This window comes from Manis javanica, chromosome 3, assembly GCF_040802235.1.
Source record: "Manis javanica isolate MJ-LG chromosome 3, MJ_LKY, whole genome shotgun sequence".
Classification (NCBI taxonomy): Eukaryota; Metazoa; Chordata; class Mammalia; order Pholidota; family Manidae; genus Manis; species Manis javanica.
In genome coordinates, this window is record NC_133158.1 from 9,146,496 (window position 1) to 9,164,212 (window position 17,717).

General features: G+C 44.7%; 1 protein-coding gene across 24 annotated transcripts in view; it reads right to left on the minus strand.

The window, feature by feature from the left end:
* The window catches only part of FHIT (fragile histidine triad diadenosine triphosphatase), a 1,286,968-nt gene that overhangs the window by 703,633 nt on the left and 565,618 nt on the right, over window positions 1-17,717 (minus strand). The window lies entirely within an intron of this gene.

Here is a 17,717-nt window from a genome sequence, read left to right on the forward strand (position 1 = left end):
TAAAGAAGAGAATTACATATTGAAAAATCACCTTTATGTTGTATATACTTCTGCAGTAACCAAAATTTCTACTACATTTCCACTCATACTGTACTCTTTACTTAGTCATAAAGATTCATAGGAGTTCATCTCCATGGGCTGGATGATAGCATGACCTAAATCAACTGTCATCTTCCAGAGACAGGAATCACCTGTTAGCATCCCTATGTGAGAGCAAAGGCCTCTCTTTAAGACTTTCTGCATGTTAAAAATTTGTAATGTCAAAGCAAAATGACCCAAAAGGTGGTATATTTTGAATATTAACATTGAACAAATTAAAGCTTCCAACATAAATAAATATAAGACAATGACAATGATCTCTTCAAACAAGAAAATGATTCCACCACTTTTTATCCAGTGTGAAATGACTGGATTTTTGTGTGAAGCAATGCCACTCTCAGGTTTCTGCTAAAATGGAAGAGTAAGGCTAATTATGGTGTCAATTATAGCTATGTGTCACTTATAATCTATAGATGGAACATACTTCTATTTAAGAGTTCTACCATATTCAGCAATTTCTAATTGTGCTATTCAGAAGATAATTGCATGGCTGATAAAATCTATCACTTAACAGTCTACTACAAATGGTATGATCTAGTAAGGGTACAAGTTTAGAACTATATGAAGATGATCTTCCTCCAGTCCTGTTCAAGAGCATGTAGAAAAATCACTTGACTGCCTGAACCATCCATTCACTGGCTTCTCCCAGATCCTCAGATGTTGGTAAATGAAATCACGAAAAGTCAACCCATAGCCTCTACCTTATGTCCTCAGTGGGTCGAGCATGGTTACCTTACTGCAACTCATCACTAAGGCAGGGTCTCTCCCACGGAGTCTCAAAACAGTGCTCCCCACCCTCCCCGACTTCTCATTACTAAATCAACATTAATTTGAGGTCAGTACAAGTCCGACCCTTCTTGCTCCGTCACGGATTCTGCAGCACGGCTTTACCCAGGACTCCACAGGAGTTTCCCTTTTCTTGGCCTGACAGACACCTTCCCCTTTCCCTGTGCCATAGACAAGTAGGCATCTCTCCGCCATCTCTTGGGTGACAGTGGTGTTTTCTTCATTTCCTCGTCCTCTCCTTGTGACAGGCGCTCGTCAGGGCTCTGCATTCCTACCCATCTCATTACCTCTTCATCCTGTTTGTCACCAGTAGGAAATTCAGAACTCTGAAGCATTAGCTCACTCTCATGAACAGCAACGAGGCCTCGGCTGCCTACTGGGGAGCATCTTGGAGGGCTAATGAGCACGCAGACTGAGACCCACCCCTGAATCCCCTCACGCGGCTCTACTGCTCAGGCCAGGCGGGATGTTTCTGTCTACAGGCAAGCTTCGGCAGGAGAGCTGGAGTGCGCAGGGTGGCTACTAGGCATTCACTTTGGTCTTAGGATTCACACGGACTCCAAATAGCTTTCCTGTGTGGCCATACTCATTTATGTACTATTTCTTCCCTTACACCAATACGTCACTGTTTCATTTTTCCTTGACCTCCTCTCCACTTGTATGAGAGTTTACTGGGGCTGAGGGTTCTCAAACGGGAGACAAACTGGTCTCTTTCTTACTGCTACTTTTGATCTCCTCCTGACCTCAAATGAAAAATGAGGCTCTTAAAAGCATCTGGGCGATCTGTCTCTGCACAGACCTTCTTTGACATCTCCCACAGTGTCCAGCATGGTACCTCAAACACGGAAAGTGCTGGATAAATATTAACTGACATCTGTACAGGCTTCAGAGCACCTAGGAAAGACGGGCCCAGATCCGTAGGGGTCAGAAAGGTAAAGAAAGGTAAAGGATGCAGAATGAGCTGCTCCCCCCTGAAGCTATGATAAAGATGCCTCTGTAGTTAATGAGGGAAATGGGACTGATTCAAAAATCCACCTCTTCCTGGATTTCATGTCCTTTCGTAGCAGCATGAGCCCTGAGCCAGTGACAGGAAACGAAGGCGGACTGAACACTCCTGTGTGCCACGGTCGACGTTAGGCACTTGGCCCGCATTACCTCATTTAAACCCCAGCAACCTGTATAGTAAATACCGAGAAAACAAAATCCAGAAGTCAAATGACTTGGTCAAGGATGCCTATTAGCTAAAAGCTCAAAGATCTTCTTAGTAAGCCAAGGTGGCTACCAAGCACCGCTCAGAGAAAGACGGGGCAAGATGAAGGTCTGGGGTGGGTTTAGGAAAATGGCAACACACGGAAGACGACGGAGGCCAGCATCGGAGGTGAGCAGCAGGGGCCTCACTCAGGTGTGAAGCTATCTGTGTCTGTGCAGCTGCTTCCTCATATCCACACTGAGCGCCGTGCTGGACACTGTCTAACCCTCTGCACAGGGGTAAGAATGTTCTTCTTTTTACAGCTTTATGAAGCTAAGAAAAGCCATTTCTGAAAATAGTGCTTGGGGTCAGCTTTTCTACATAGGGTGCCAGCAAGAACATCTCTCTTACTCATGTAGAGACAGAAAACATGGGCAGCTAACTTATTTAAAATTGGCATTTGTTAATCATACTAATAACAAGAGCTAATAGTCCTACAGCCTTTGCTATAAACCAGGCATTATGTTAAATGCTTTATGTAAATATCTCACTTCATCCTCTCAATAGCCTTGCAAGGCATTTTCATTACCCTGATTTTACCAGAAAATCCTCTGCTCCTCGCTGGCGATACTAAGAAGATTCCCCGCCCGTGTCACATCCCTTGCCATGCTTTCCTTTAGTGGCAACGGTCCTTGAAAACGTCCCCACCCAGGTGGGTGAGAAGAGGCGGTAACAGGAAGAACACCGGAAAAGATGTGCTAAGGAAAGGAATTAAGTTTCAAGTGCACAACTGCGGCTGCCTACAGAGTCAGTCTGTGGTTGTTCCACGGGTTGGAGACGATGACTCAGAGGCTATAGGGGGGGGCCGGGCCAGGCCGGGCCATGGGTGTTACCGCCTCTCTCCGGTTCTCCCATGGCTGTGCCTCCTCTGCTCACCCAGTTCACCCATGACAAGAGAGAACCAGGTAGCGTTAGGGGCAACTGTACTTCGAGCGTGTGCTGTCCTAAGGGTAATTTATGGCAACTTTCACTGCGAAGTCCGATGAGAAGCACAACACAATAATCAAAAGGCTGACAAGCAATCACTAATTAAGTGTATCTGCATGTGGGTCCTAGGAAAATGCCAGTGCTCTCCCAGAGTGGCATCTCTAGAGTTCTGTGGTCTTAAAAGCTCTTTAAAACAGCACTTCAAATGCCAGCTTGTAGTACCCTATATATATTTGTACCTCGGTTTAGTGACCTGTGAGAAAAGGCTGTTCATTTCCAAAGTGCAACAAATAGAATGTTTTTAAAATTTTTCTCCTGGAAAGTTTTATCATAGCTTCAAGTGATCTTGTTCGGATGCTCCGCACTCCAAGAACCTGCCAGGACACAGGCTCTGTTGGCACAACCTAACCTCCATCTTTATAGTCCTGGCCTTTGTGTACCACAGCATGGACCGTTACCAACCACACCACACGGCTGCTGGCAAGACAGCCGTGTGTGCTCTAGACCCTGTCTTCTCTTCTCTAATGGCAAACAAACTCTCAGCCGCTCAGCCTCCTGTGATCTCCCCAGCCTGCTATCCTCCCTGGTACATGCAGACGGCCACAGGAAGCCACTTCATGTCAGAGCTTCATTCAATAAGCTCTTGAGTTCCAGGAGGGCATTATTTGCTCCTCCTGACACTGTCCAGGAAGAACATTTTTCCCACTAAACACAGATTCCCAAGAACTCTGATCCCTGGCCACTACCTGGTTTCATCTTTATCAGGAAGGCCATGCCTGGCCCTCACGCTACAGCTTCCTCTTACAGCTTTGACATGTTCTCCTGCAGCATCTTAACAGAATGTTCCAGATAGTCATTACAATCAACTGGAGTCGTGGCACAACATGGCAAGCCTATTTTTTCATTCCAGTTTTACACTTCGGACTAGTGATCCAGAGAAAGCTTTCATGGCACCCTGACCCATTTCAGGCTAAGGATGTGATAGCTGCATATCTCCCAGAATCTTAGCTCTTTGAATTAGGAACATGAATAATAAACTTCTAGCCCTGAAATAACATGTCCTATGGTAATCCTCTGACTACTCATCTTGTTAATAAATAGCTAAAGACCACATTTTCTCTGGGCTTCCAGCTTCCATGGGAACATTCTGACGGTGACATCATTTTTAAATTAGGTTTACTCATAGTTTTGTATTAGTAAATGTCAAGCTTCTTTCTAATTAGCAAATTCCATAAATCCATGGTAGTATTAATTTTCAACTGTACAGGGAATTAATGAGCTTAAAAAAAAAAAGGAATACAGACAATGAAAGACTCCCTAGGGATACTTATTTCCATGAAATTCAGTACAAAATCAGAAAACATGAACCCGTTTTGAGGGTGCATTTAGAAGGGATTACAAAAGCTGTGTCACTGTCACCGAGAAGGAGTGAAGGGCGCATTTACTGTGGAGCACTCTCCATTACAGCTAAATTCTCTGATGACATTTTCTCAGGTTGCTGCTGCTGAGATTTCCTTTCTTGAGTTCTATTTTGTTAAATGCACTTCTCGGAAGTTTCTTTTTCATATGGTTATTTTATTTCTTCATTGACGATTCCTCTCAAATTGCTGGGGCACTTTCTCTGGCTTTAGAGGAGAATGTACAGTATAATGTTTGGCTCTTCAAGACTTGCCCACCAAGAGGATTCTTGCCCACCAAGAGGATTCTTGCCCACCAAGTGCTTGTGAATATCAATCTCACTTTCTCCACAAATTCAGAGAGGGTGGAAAACATGCATATCTTCGTGTGGCTGTTTAACCTCCCAGCTCTAGAAAATGGAAGAAAGCATGCTCCTCCTGTGGGTACTTAAGCCATTTCTTTACAAAGCTAACCTAGGAACACAGTTAAAGAAGCCTGCCTGTTTTCCCAACTCTCCTTCAATTGCTTAAGTTAAGATGTTCAAGTCTTCCGATGTTGGTAGCCGTGGAAACCACCTGTGTTTATCATGCCATGAGGTCTTTGTTCCTCTGGGCACATGGGGCTGCCGGGGACAGGCCAGAGCCCTATGTTTGGAGAAGCACAGATATTTCAGGATGATGGTTCCAAAGATTTCAGATTACAGTTAATAATACCAAAACTAAACTAACATGGTATGCTCTGACGGGCGAGCTACAGTTTCAAAGTACACACACATGACAGATCAGACAACTGCAGCTCACATTTGGGGGCAAATTATTCTATTGTCATGGCTATCAATGATGCAGTCTGTTACAGAAGAATAAGGGCTTCACCAATTAGTCTAATCCATAAAGAAGGGCCTTTCCTACTATTCTGTCTTATTGATAGTATCTGTGACACACTCCTAGTATAGTACCCCTCACACACACTATAACTATGCATGTAATTCTCCGTCTCACCTACTAGATCATGATCTCCTTGAAGACAGGGAATAATGTCTGAGGTCAGACACCCTCCCCAAGCAGACCCAGAAGCCACTTAGGGGGGCAATAACTGCTTTATGGATGATGGCTGGGCAGTTCGTAGTTGTCTGTGGATTCTAGAAGTAAACCTTAAATAACTTGCTTCAGGCCAGAAACCAAACGGATTCTCCTACTTCCTCACCCCAGAACCCTGGGCTCACAGTGCTGGTATGATCTGATTCCTCGCCCACGGTTGAAAGTGGTAACTGGGATGAATCAGACAGCCTGTTTGGGAATGCAGACCGGCGAGAGCAACATTCATAGCTGCAGGCAAGTCCGAGACAAAGAGAGTGGGGTGGAGCCCCTTTTCTTTTACATAACAAACTCTATCTCCCTAGCATATCTGCCACAACCCAACAGGTGCCAGGCGGCCTCCAGGCAGGGTAGCTTTTCCGGATACAAAGAGTGAATGCGTGGGTGTATTTAGGAGAGGGATGGGGGCAGGAAGCCAGCGACTAGAGAGAAAAGTCCCTCCCCAAAAACGAAACAAGATCTTCATTTAACACTTCCATATAGATAGTAACAAGCACAGTGCCTGACAAATGGTGGATAACCAATAAACATCGGTTGAATAATGGACACTTTTTACTATCTCTTTCTCTAGGGTTTAACGTATCCTGCAAGCCTGTTTCAGACCAAACCAACACAGTACAAGTCCCTGAAGAACTGACATGTCTAGTAATTACACACGTTCCAAATCACATAGATTCCGAGGCTGGACCTATGTAAAAGCCAATTCCATTTTGGAAATGATGCCGGGGTTCTTGTTTGCGGAGCTGAAGAATGAATATAGGCAACACCCAAGGTAGGAGAGCCAGGGAAAGGCTTTTATTTAGAGACACAGTGAGAGGACAGAGGTGCTGGCTCACACCAGGAGGGGACGAGAGAACTCCAGGTGGTGCTTGTCTAGGGGATTTATAGGCAGCTGAGGATTTGGGGAACTGATAAAGGGCTTAGGGTGTGGACTTGTAAAAGTGGTCTTAGGATGTTTGTCCTTGATGAGACATTAAGTCCCTTTTAGCATGCTAAAGTGAATCTGATACGATTACAAACGAATAGCATAATAAAAACATGGGCTACTTTCCTTTATTTGGGGAGCATCAACTGATCTCCCTGAAGAATGACTCCAGAGCTTAATGTTCAACACAGAGTTTTGGTAGGGGGTTTCCTTGCATGTAGTTACATCGCTCTGACCATAAATATCCTGCCTTGCTTTTTCTGGAGGCCCTCACCCTACTCTGAGTACACCCACGATCCCTGTCTCAGAAACAAAGAACTAAGCCAATGTACAAGGCCAAGCTCTCTGTATAGCTGTTCCTCCAAATCACCTGGGCCACCAGACACACTCTCAGCAAAATGTAGTTCATCCCTTCTCCCCCTCTTCTTCTCTATTTGAGCCACTGACAGTCCAGTTACCCACATGGCATCCTCTCCACCTCTATGGATGGAAAAAGAGCTAATCAAAGAATGTTTGAGCCATTTTCCTTGGCCTAAGGTGATGATGAAATGGGAAAAAAATAAAAAGCCTCCATCAAAGATGTGGAAATAAGCACATGTGCAGTGGCCATGTGGGCAGAGGACAGGCCAACAGCCCAAATGTCACAGATGAGAATGACATTGAGAATGACAATGAGAATGGCTCAGGCCATTATCCACTGCAACTTAAAAGGCAACTCAGGGACCCGGCTTTGTGGTTCTGGTATCATTCTCATCAAAATGAGAGAGAGAAGGACTGATAGCTCTCAGGAATGTTTGTGCCTGTGTTCAGAAATGTCGGTGGACAAGGGCTTCCCATTACAAGGTACAATCTTTGGCAGCCACAGATGATAGAATACGCTCTGCACCTCCACCCCCCACCACAAGCGCCTCCCAAAAGGCCTGTTGTCAACTGGTTAGGCACCAGTCTTCATATCAAATCACTCTTCACTTCTTATTGCCCTGACTACAGGAGTCTGGAAATTAGTATCTTATTTAAAAAATAAATACAAATTTAAAAAGACTGGGAGAGCATAGAGATGCTCCTGACCGCATTTAAGTAATGTGACACCTGCCACTGAACTTGGCCCACTAGTTATTACTCTAAAACATGCCTTCCCTACCTTTAACTTGAGTTCTCATTCACTTATTCAGGACCTGCCATGCCCCAGGCCCTATGTTAGGAGGTGTGGGGATAACGATCAACAGAAAAGAAATGGCCCCATCATCACGGAACTGACGGTCAAACTGTCTTAGAGTAACTACTCCAAATTATTTTACTAGTGGCTACATAGAGTAAGCAGTGCCCTTTATGGTCATGGGGCTACAGCTGGGAACAAGGGGACAAGCTCCCTTCTCTGATCAGGAGAAAGTAAAATAAGATTTTTGGATAGTTATGAGAGCTGGGAAAAAATAATAGAATAGGGTAATGGAGCTGAGAGGAAGGAAGGGCCAGTGGGATCACTGCCTGAGACTGAACGGCCAGGTGGGCTCCCTGTGAGAAGCAGTCTTGAGACTTGGGTGAGTGAAGAAGCCAGCCAGCCAGGCAGGGCAGTTAGCATGGCCTGCTTTTACCCACTCCCGGGTTTTGAGGGGAGCCTAGCACTGAACGTTTCATAAGAGTATGTTAGTCATCCTCACTGGGAGGTTCAATACCAGCCAGCCCCTTAACACTCTAGGTGTGTCTAAGGAGGAGCAGCGGCTCATGCCAGGGGCTTGTTAGGAATGCAGTCTTGGCTCCACTCCAAACCTTCTAGATCAAAATTTGCATTTAACCTGAGCCCTTGGTCATTCATATGTATATCAAGACACAGAATTCCTGAGCTAGCCACCTTGGGTAAGATCTAAAGCTCCTTCTACCAAGCTGGTCTCTCAGCCATTCCTGTGTTTGTTTCACAGTTTACTGGAGAAATTTAGGGACCAGAGCAGGGAAGAGTGCTGCTATTTATTGGGAGCCCTCAAGACTTTCTAATTAAAGAGAAGAACAAACACAGAGGCCCGATGTGGGCCAAGTTGAATTATGAGTGAAACATAAAGATGGCCAGCAAGGCTGCAGAACTGGTGAAGCAGGGGAACAGGATCAAGATGAAGAAGGGAGACAGACAGACAGCTGTTCCAGAATGTGCAACGCCAGGCTACACCCTTTCGACCAGGTTCATACTGAAATGGATAGCCTTTGGGGGTTTTCAACAAGGGAGTAGTAATATCATCTAATTTAAAAGTTTAAAAGAACAGCTCAGACAGGTAAGAGGGTATACATGTAAGCCAAGGGGTAAACGGCCAAGCTTGAACTAGTGAAACAGCAGTGGCAGAGGGACAAGTGGTCGTGTTCTGGACGTGTTTTAGAAGAGCTAATGGTACTACTTAGTGATGGGTGGAAGCAAGGAGGAGCCGCTGAGGAAAGGGAGGAAACAGCAGTGGGTGCCGCTATGAGGCCCCTGGTGGGTGCACTACCCCAACAGCCCACGCCACATGGAGACGGCCTGATAATCAGTAACCATCAGCGGCAACTGGAAAAGATAGACAATTCAAACTATTCAGTTGACAGAGAATGCCAGAGCACCCAGTTCATCTCGCTGTGCCTCACTATTGGATTCTAACAGGCACGGCTTCTTCCTTGAAAAATGTCACGCCAGTGGATTTCATTGAGGGAAATTAATACTAATTTTAAAACGAAACAAACAATTCAGGCTAATACCTGGGCAAGTTTACAGACAAAGCCAGGTGTTTTGGTGTTTTTTTAAAAATCCTGAGTAGTTCAGCTAATTCACTTACAGTTGACGTTTGGCAAAAGAAATCGATTGCAAATTGCTTGTCTTCTCAATACCTTAGGAGATAGTTGGCACCTAACTGCTAAAACAAAACGAACTGAACTCGGCCCCGGAACTCAACCTTTAAGCCTCTAGAAAGGCCACGTTTAATGAGCTCCTTCTCAGCGCTAAGCTGAGCTCATCTTTCTGAACCAAAAAGGGAGCACACGGGAAAAGCAGCAGCAGCCAGGGAGAGGTCAGCAGCGATCATCTCTGCATACTGAAGACAAAGCCTTTCTCTTGGAAAAGTTGTCGTGCTAATCTAGGGACGTACACTTTCTTTCTAGAAACCTCATTTATGACAATTCATTATGTTTTTGTGCTTTTCATGTTTTCTTGGGACTATTACAAACAGGCCTTCCGGTCAAGTTTGGCTTCTTATCCCCCATTACAGCCAAAACCCAAATATTTCTATTATAGTTGAACTAATTTTATGAACATTTTGTACCCACATTCGGTAGAGGGTTGACAAAGAGCAAGGTAACATTCCAGGCAGTAGCTTTTAAATAGAATTCTATTTTCAGGTACCAGGATGTGGAACAGTTGGTTTGGAATTTATAACTTTGATACCAGCATGCCCCTCTTTCAGTGTGCTTCTGAGGATGCCTCCCAGTCACCAAAGAAGGTTGGCTCAGCTCATTTCAGTCCTGTGATAAAGGGATTGAGAATTTTATTCCCAAGAGAGGCTAGTTCTTTATCTTTCCCTGACGCCAATTATTTTGCAAATTAGATCCACTGCTTACATAACATGACATGTTGAAGGTGTGTGGCAAGATGGGAGCAAATCTGTCACATTTCTCCAAGTCTATGTCTGTTGAGTCATGGGTTAGCTAAGTCACCTTCATGTCTGAACACAGAAAGATGGTGTAGTTGGAAGGATGTACATGCTGGTCACAGAACTGCCTGAGTTCTCATCCTGTCCTGGCTAGCTGTGAAAGTTTGGGCAAGTTATTTAGTTTCTCTAGATCTCAGTTTCCCCATTAGCTTTACACCACTGTCACCTAGGATTTCCTTTTTTTAAATGTAAGAGCTGTATTGAGATATAACTTATATGCCATATAATTCACTCATGGAAAGTATGCAATTTAATAGTTTTTAATCTATCCAGTATTGTACAACCATCATCACAATCAATTTAAGGCCATTTTTGTCACCATATAGGGATCTTTTAGAAATCCCCAAACCCAGGCTATGCCCAGATCAATAAAATCACAGTCTCTGGGGCCACAACACAGTCAGCAGCAATTTGTGAAGCTACCAAGGTGATTCCAACATGCCGACAAGTGGGGAAAGTGAGGCTTCATGGAGTCACTGGTAGGATGATGTGGAAATAAAGAAATGGTAGCTTCTCAGCACAGAAGCTGACCCATAATAAGCACTAAAGAGGTGGTAGGAATAATCCCACTGAGGAAGATGATAATGTGAAGGACCATTTAAAGAGTTACACTGGAATTTATATAATCTGGACTGAAACAGGGCATTTTTATTTGTAACACATTTGATTATAATACATTTCCATGTATGGCATCTCCTGAGAGAATATCTAACTCAGGAATAAGAATTTTGGTGGTGGGACAGAGACCATGAAGGGATGGGCATCTACAACGTCTTCCACTTAAGTAATTACCAAGCCTCTTGGCCTTCTCAAAAGATCCTGCTTAGCCTTCCAGACTCCATTCAAGTCCTACCCCCTTTGCAAAGGCTTTTCCAGTTAATTTCCTCCTTTTTGTGTCTTAGCACGCTGCGTACCACATACTTCAGCACTTACTGCCCTGTGTTGTATTTCTTTAGAAGCTGGTCTTCCTCACCAAGAGGGTGGATCCTTACAGGAAGCAACAATACCAAATACATTAAAAAATTCATCTCCAGAGTACAGTGCATGTTTTGACACTGAGCCTACAAATGTTTGTTGGACTGAACCACAGTGAATTCCTATCCAATACTGCCAACCCAGGAATGAAGGGAAGAGGGCACTTGTCCCAACGTTCTCAGAACACTTAGTGGCCACTGAAGCTCACAGGAGACTGGCACACCAGACCTGCAATTTTGCTCCATAAAGCATATCCTGAGGGGTGCTGCTTTGAGTCCTTAGTAATTCCAGTGAATAAATGGCACAACCACAGGCTGTTATTAAGAATACTGAATAATGTATTACCAACACTGGGATCAGGAAAAAAATTGTCATCGAGGGGAAAGAGATTAATTAATATCAATTAATTTTCTCTTTGAGTAGCAGATTATGCAGAAGTCTTTTGGCTTCTGAGGAGAATTTGAGAAAAATTTTACAGTACATAGGAATTTGCATAAACTCTGGGAGTAAAAAGTGGGTCCCCAGATCTGTTGATCGGGTAACATTCATGACGAACAAAAGACAGTGGCATTTTGTTCATGTAGAGTCGTGGGGGTGGGAATAAAGGTAGGCAGGCTTTAGAGGGAATAGAGAAAGCTTACAGATTCAAGAGAAATGAAATTATAATTACAATAAGCGCTTAAATGGTTACACAATAAGTTCTTTGAAAACCAAAATGCACACGGCAAGTTAACAAAAGCTATTAGGTAAAGTCCATCAGAGGAAGAATTCCTTTTCATGAGTATCTTCCTTCAAGTACAAGATAATAATGTTTGAATTGCAGCACAGGAATAGAGTAGGAAAGATTCACCAGAGAGTAAACTTAAGCGAGTCATCTCTTCGGCCTTCGCTTTTCACTTCAAAAATGAAGGCTTGGATCAAGACAGAGTTTCCCCAGATTTGTTCTGGAAGATTTACCAGATATTACGTGAAGAAAATGCTCTGAGTTCAAGTAGGTTTGGAAAAGGTTTGAATAATCCAGCTACACAGGCTTTTTCCTTTCAGGACTTGGCAGAAGCGTCACTGTAATGCTGGCTCTGGCAGGGGACTATATATAATCTGCAGCACTTCCCCCACGGAACTCTTTTGGGACAGAACTTATCCAGTGACTAATGTTTTACTGAACTGGTATTAGGTAATTTTGGATTATAAAGATTTTGCTGGTTCCATTTTTGGTTGGACGTCTATGAATTCTAAATCACACTAACTTGAAACTAATAGTGCAAGATAACCCATCAATAGCCAACTGACAAAGGTAATGATTAGTATTTGGGCAGGAATTTGATGCAGAATCTCCAGCTGTAAAGCAGCACAAAGGAGCAGTAAGTGGCATTCTCTGCACATCCACAAAGAATCCCTTCCTTTTCTTTTAACTACTCCATGCTGAGCATCACTGGGCCAGATTCACTCTGTATTTAATATTTATTCTATTTATTGAATATGCCCAGCCCATCCGAGCCCCTATGTATGTTTACAAATAACAAAGGGGCAGAAAAAACAGGTTGTTGGTACTACAATGTTTTAAAAGTCCACAACAAACATTTTCAAGAAGACCACACTCACTCACTCTCCCCCTGCCCCACCCCCTGAGCCCTCCTATCCCATGGTGAGGCCCCTAAGTGTTCTCTGTGTCACCCATGCCCTGCTGTTCCTCTTCCTACCCCAAACACAGCTGTAACCACCCCCAGTCCTTAACACTATACAGAACAAAAAACATTTAACCCACAGAGAGGACAGAAGCCTTTAAATGGGAGAGAAAGACCCACCACATTTCTTTTGACCTGAATCAAAAGTCCTTCCAATCACGTGGTAAATAAATTGCCTAATGCTGGCCAGAGAAATGTAAAAGGGAAAGAGTGGGAGCAGGTGTCTGAGACCAGCTGGTCAGCAACTAAGGGAGGTATGTGATCACCACCGCCATCAAGTTGCTCCACCTGCAGCATTTCATTTCATTCTCTCCACGTTCCCACAAGGTAGCTGCTGTTACTCCCACTTTTTGGTCGATAAAGCTAAGGCTCAAAGAAGTGAAATCATTTGCCCAAGTCCCACGGCTACTGAGTGTCGTGCACAGGACCCGACCTCAGCTCTGCCCAGGGACACCGTGCAAGCTCTTCCCCGGAACTGCCTGACTTTGCGCCTGCCAGGAAAAGCGGACTCAGGAAGATTGTTACTCACCCCGTTGCCCAGGGCTCATCGGGCCCCGACGGATGCAGATCCTGAAGCTACCACAGGGCGTTGCCCAGAATTATGACCGTTTCCCTCAACCTTCATTGCCCCGCACAACTGCCCATCTCCTTTTGGATTTGAATTTCTACAGAAAATTAGGTATTTGCTCACAAATGTCCCCAGCCACATCCCAGTCCCAACTCCTGCACTTCTCACCTCAAATCCCCAAACTAAATATCCACAAGGGGGTTAGAAGGAGAGACTGCAGAGCCACAAAAATCCACGTGAAAGACACATGTCCCTTCCAACAGCCTCCAGTGTGGACTTCTGTTCCCTAGAAATCTGTGCCCACCCTTCCCAAGCCAAGGACAGACCTGCAGGATTGGGAGCAGCTCCCCGGAGCAGGAGAGGACACAGAACGCACGCAGCTCTCTTCGGCAGGTTTCCCGGAAGAGAAGGGAGGGCAGCTGCTCCCAATTTAAGGCTCGAGTAGGTGCGGGTCAAAGCACTCTCATCGCCAGGATTCTGACCTTGCTCCCACTAGCCAGAGAACTGATGACAATTCATTGTATGTTTACTCATGTTTTGCATGCTTTTCAGGGTGGTGTTCTACTTACCAATTAAAAAAAAATGATGTGGGAGTGCCAGAAAGGGCCGGGAGTCCAGGCAGACACCTGTCAACACTTCTGACTCTCCCCTGTTCTCCTACCTTCGGCTTGATCACTTTCTGCCTTTCCTTGCACAACAAGGGAAGCAACTTCAGCGAAGCCACGTACGTCTGAGATTTATCCCACAAATTGTCAGCTGCCACCTAGTTATCTCCTCCATCTTCAGTTTTGTATCTTAGTTTTGTTTTTTTTTTAAGCTTTTTTAAAACCATTCCTCTTCCTACAGACTTTGGGCATCGTCAGAGTAACACTAACTAGTGCTACCCTGGCTTAAAACAGCACCACCTGTACCCCATCTGGTAATGGAGCGCAGCTGCCGCAGACGTTAAGCTGTTGGAAAAGCAGTCAGCCACAGCGGACAACGATGTGCTGTGGAGCTCCCGTGAGGTCCATGCTCCCCTCCAGCCCCCCAAGAATCACAGCCTAGGAATGGAAGTGACTTGAACAATTATCTCTACCTTGGTCCAGTTGATCACTTAAGAACAAAAGGCTCACTTAAGTATGTAGCCCTGCATACCCCTTGTGGATAAAATGAAAGTTCCTGTGGCCAGGATTCTCACCTGGCCCTGGTTGGCTAGCTCACTACACAGGTGTGGGCAATGCGTCATTATGACTAAAGAGCTCCGCCCAGTGCTCTGGGCGACACGGTGGAGTGGCTGCAAGGCTGCAGGAGAGCAGAGCAGAGGCTGGAGTGGTGGCAGCACCGAGGACAGAGACCCAGAGGACGGCTGTGCGGGCAGAGAGGCCCAGAAGCAGAGAACGGCTTGCTGCATGCAGACTCGCTCTGAGTGAACGAGATTTTAGTGACTGACCTGCCACCACGAAAATAAAGTTGGGTAGAACCCTTTCACCCCAAGAACGTTCTACTGTCATTTTTTGGTCACATTAAATCCATAGTGGACTTGACTGGAGCTGAAACCCATTGGAAAGACACCCCTGTTCCTGAGTTAAAATCGAAACTCCTTCAGTGAACACAGAGTGCCCCATGCTCATCTCCTCTCATTCCTTCCACCTGTCAGGGCCAGAAAACCAGGGCAGACATCCCAGCCTCCCCAGCCCACCTCTTTCTGGAGAGAGTGAGTGGCTGCCTTCTCTCTGCTTTAAAGCAGCCCTTGTCACACTGTGTCCTCCTCACTTAAGTGCCTGTCTCCCCAGTTGACTGTGAGTTTCTTGAGGGTGGGAGCATTGCTTATCTCATCCTGATCCCAAGAATATATATGATCGACTACAGTCTTTGAAGGAGTGAAGAGTTAGTCATGAAGAGCAAAAGTTTTAAAAATCTAGCTCACCAAAGAGTTTACCTTCTAGTAGATAAGAAAAGATAAACAGTGAAAGACCTGAGACAAGGCAGTTACATGATAAAAGTCAGAATGAGAAGTAAAGGAGAAAGGGCCCTCTGGCCTTAGCTAAGAAGGTGATGGCAAGCTAGTGGGAATGAGAGTACGTACCAGATGTGCACAGCTACAGAAACAGGCATGCGGAGGTTGTCACTGGGGGGAAGCAAGGTCTAGGTCCAGGGTCTGCTGAGATAAGGGGATCGGAAAGGTAAGCCGAGATCTAGATGCCTGAAGATTTTCAATACCAAACAAAATATTCTATTGTCTTTTTTTCATTAGACATTAGAGAGGGGTGTACAAGTAATATTAATCTTGTTATCTGTCCAGGAGTACACGGAAGACTGGAAGTAGTGGCAGGGAGACCCTTCAGAGGTAGAAACTGACAGCAGCAGGGGAAACCCTTATTTTAATCAAACCAGGTTTTCATTTGAAAGAATAGAAGAGTTAAGAAGACCACAGCACAAGTGAGAAAAATTAACTTTAACAGAGAACAACTGGCATCAGAGACGGAGACTTTATGGGTCCATGAGAACTAATGAATGTGAATTCTAATTCTAATTCTCAGAGATTAAAGACCATTCTGCACCTGTAGGTTCAGAACAGGTTGTTTATCCAACAGGAAACAGAATTCATTCCTGACGGCTCTTGCAAAGAGTCTTGAATAAAGGTGTGGGCAACGTTTAAAAAAAAGCCAATGGTGGGGTGCTGGAGACTAGCCACAGGAGGCCGTCATTACCGCCCTCCTGCTGAAGGACAGGGGAGAGACGGTGCTGTCCGCAGCCGGCCAGCACCACCCAGGGACGCTGCCCAGAGGGAGCAGCAGCAGCAGGACACATCCATGCCAAGAGACGAGGCTGCAGGGTAAAGGAGAGGGGCTGTGAAATGTCCTCACTTCGCTGTCAGCTCACCCTCCCAGCCTGTCCTGATGCCCCCCACTGCACAGACGAGCAGGGGACCCCGGGGCAGGCAGGACAGGGCAGACTGGACGACGGACCTTGGTGAAACAAAGCTTAACCAAGACAAGGTGCTGTGAAAAAGGACAAGGCCCAGTGTAAGAGGCAACAGGGTCACTGGAAGTTAAGCATGCGATTGGCAGAATGAAACTTAAAAAAACAAAAGAAACAAGAAGTGGAAGGCAAGATATGGAAAATTTCATAGGGCTAAAGGATAAGGAGATGCAAAAATATGAGAGAAAAGTCAGGAAGCATGGAAGAGGCGTCCCAGAGAGAGCGCCGTGACTACTAAATGCCAAGGGTATGGTGTCTGGGAACCCTCGCGGGGGAAACACAAGCAGAAGAGAAGAAATGAAACCTGATCTTTCTTTAGGATTCAATAACATGTAGCAATAAAACAGCTCCTTTGCCTGAGTCCTTGGCACATAAAGAAATCTGGGACGATCTTTTCCCTTTCCACATCAGAAAAGCAGCTTTTTGTTTCCAAAGGTCTGTGGTGAAACACAACTCCGTGACGTTAATCAATTTATTTCAATGGAGAGTGAAACATAAATGAAAGGTCTCCGTTTCAGAAAAGGCCATGAAAATGTGAAGACGTTATTTCCAACCTGAGAGGGGAGGTGAGATTCTCTGCCTGGCACATTTCAGAAAGGTTCAATCAGCCAGGGCAGGGGAATAGATTTTAAATAGAAAAGTAATGGGAAAAGGGCTTTCCATATAACAGAGATGGTGCCTCATGAAAATCATCCCTCAGGAGCCAACTCTATTAACACCCATTCTGCCAGGCAGTTTGAAAAGTTTGAAAACCTACGTAATCCTCATTTCCTACAGCTTCTGAGTCTAATTACATATTTGTACCCATATGTAGATTTATATACATACACACACACTTACTTACTCAACTTGTATATTCTGCATATTCAACTTGTAGATCACCATCTTAAAACAAAGATCTAAATATGGAACTGTATGCTGGTTTTCAAAGAAATAAAAAGGAGAATATCGGTCAAAAATTATAATACCCAACTCATTTATTCATTCATTTAGTCAACAGGTATGCACTGGGCATTTACCCTATCACAAGCACAGGGCTGAGCCCTGCGTGGTCTGACCCTCTCAAATGAACAACGAGCCAGTTCAGGGAACAAGATTTCATATACCAAATTTCAGAGCTGCATTTCAGCAGCAATTTGAAAAATCAAGTGTGTAGTCTTTCCAGATTTCTAGAAGCTACCCAGATTCCCCACCTGTTAATTTATCCCCTTACTATTAGGTGCCCCCACTCTTCTGTAGGTCAGAAATAAACAGGACAATTTAGGGCCTTATGACTACCTATTAAATATCTAAATTATGAGTATTCAGATGGAAGCTGCAGTAGTATTTCAATAAAAGTACACTAAAGAAGTCAGCAGGTAATAAATAAGTCTCTTAATGAAAGT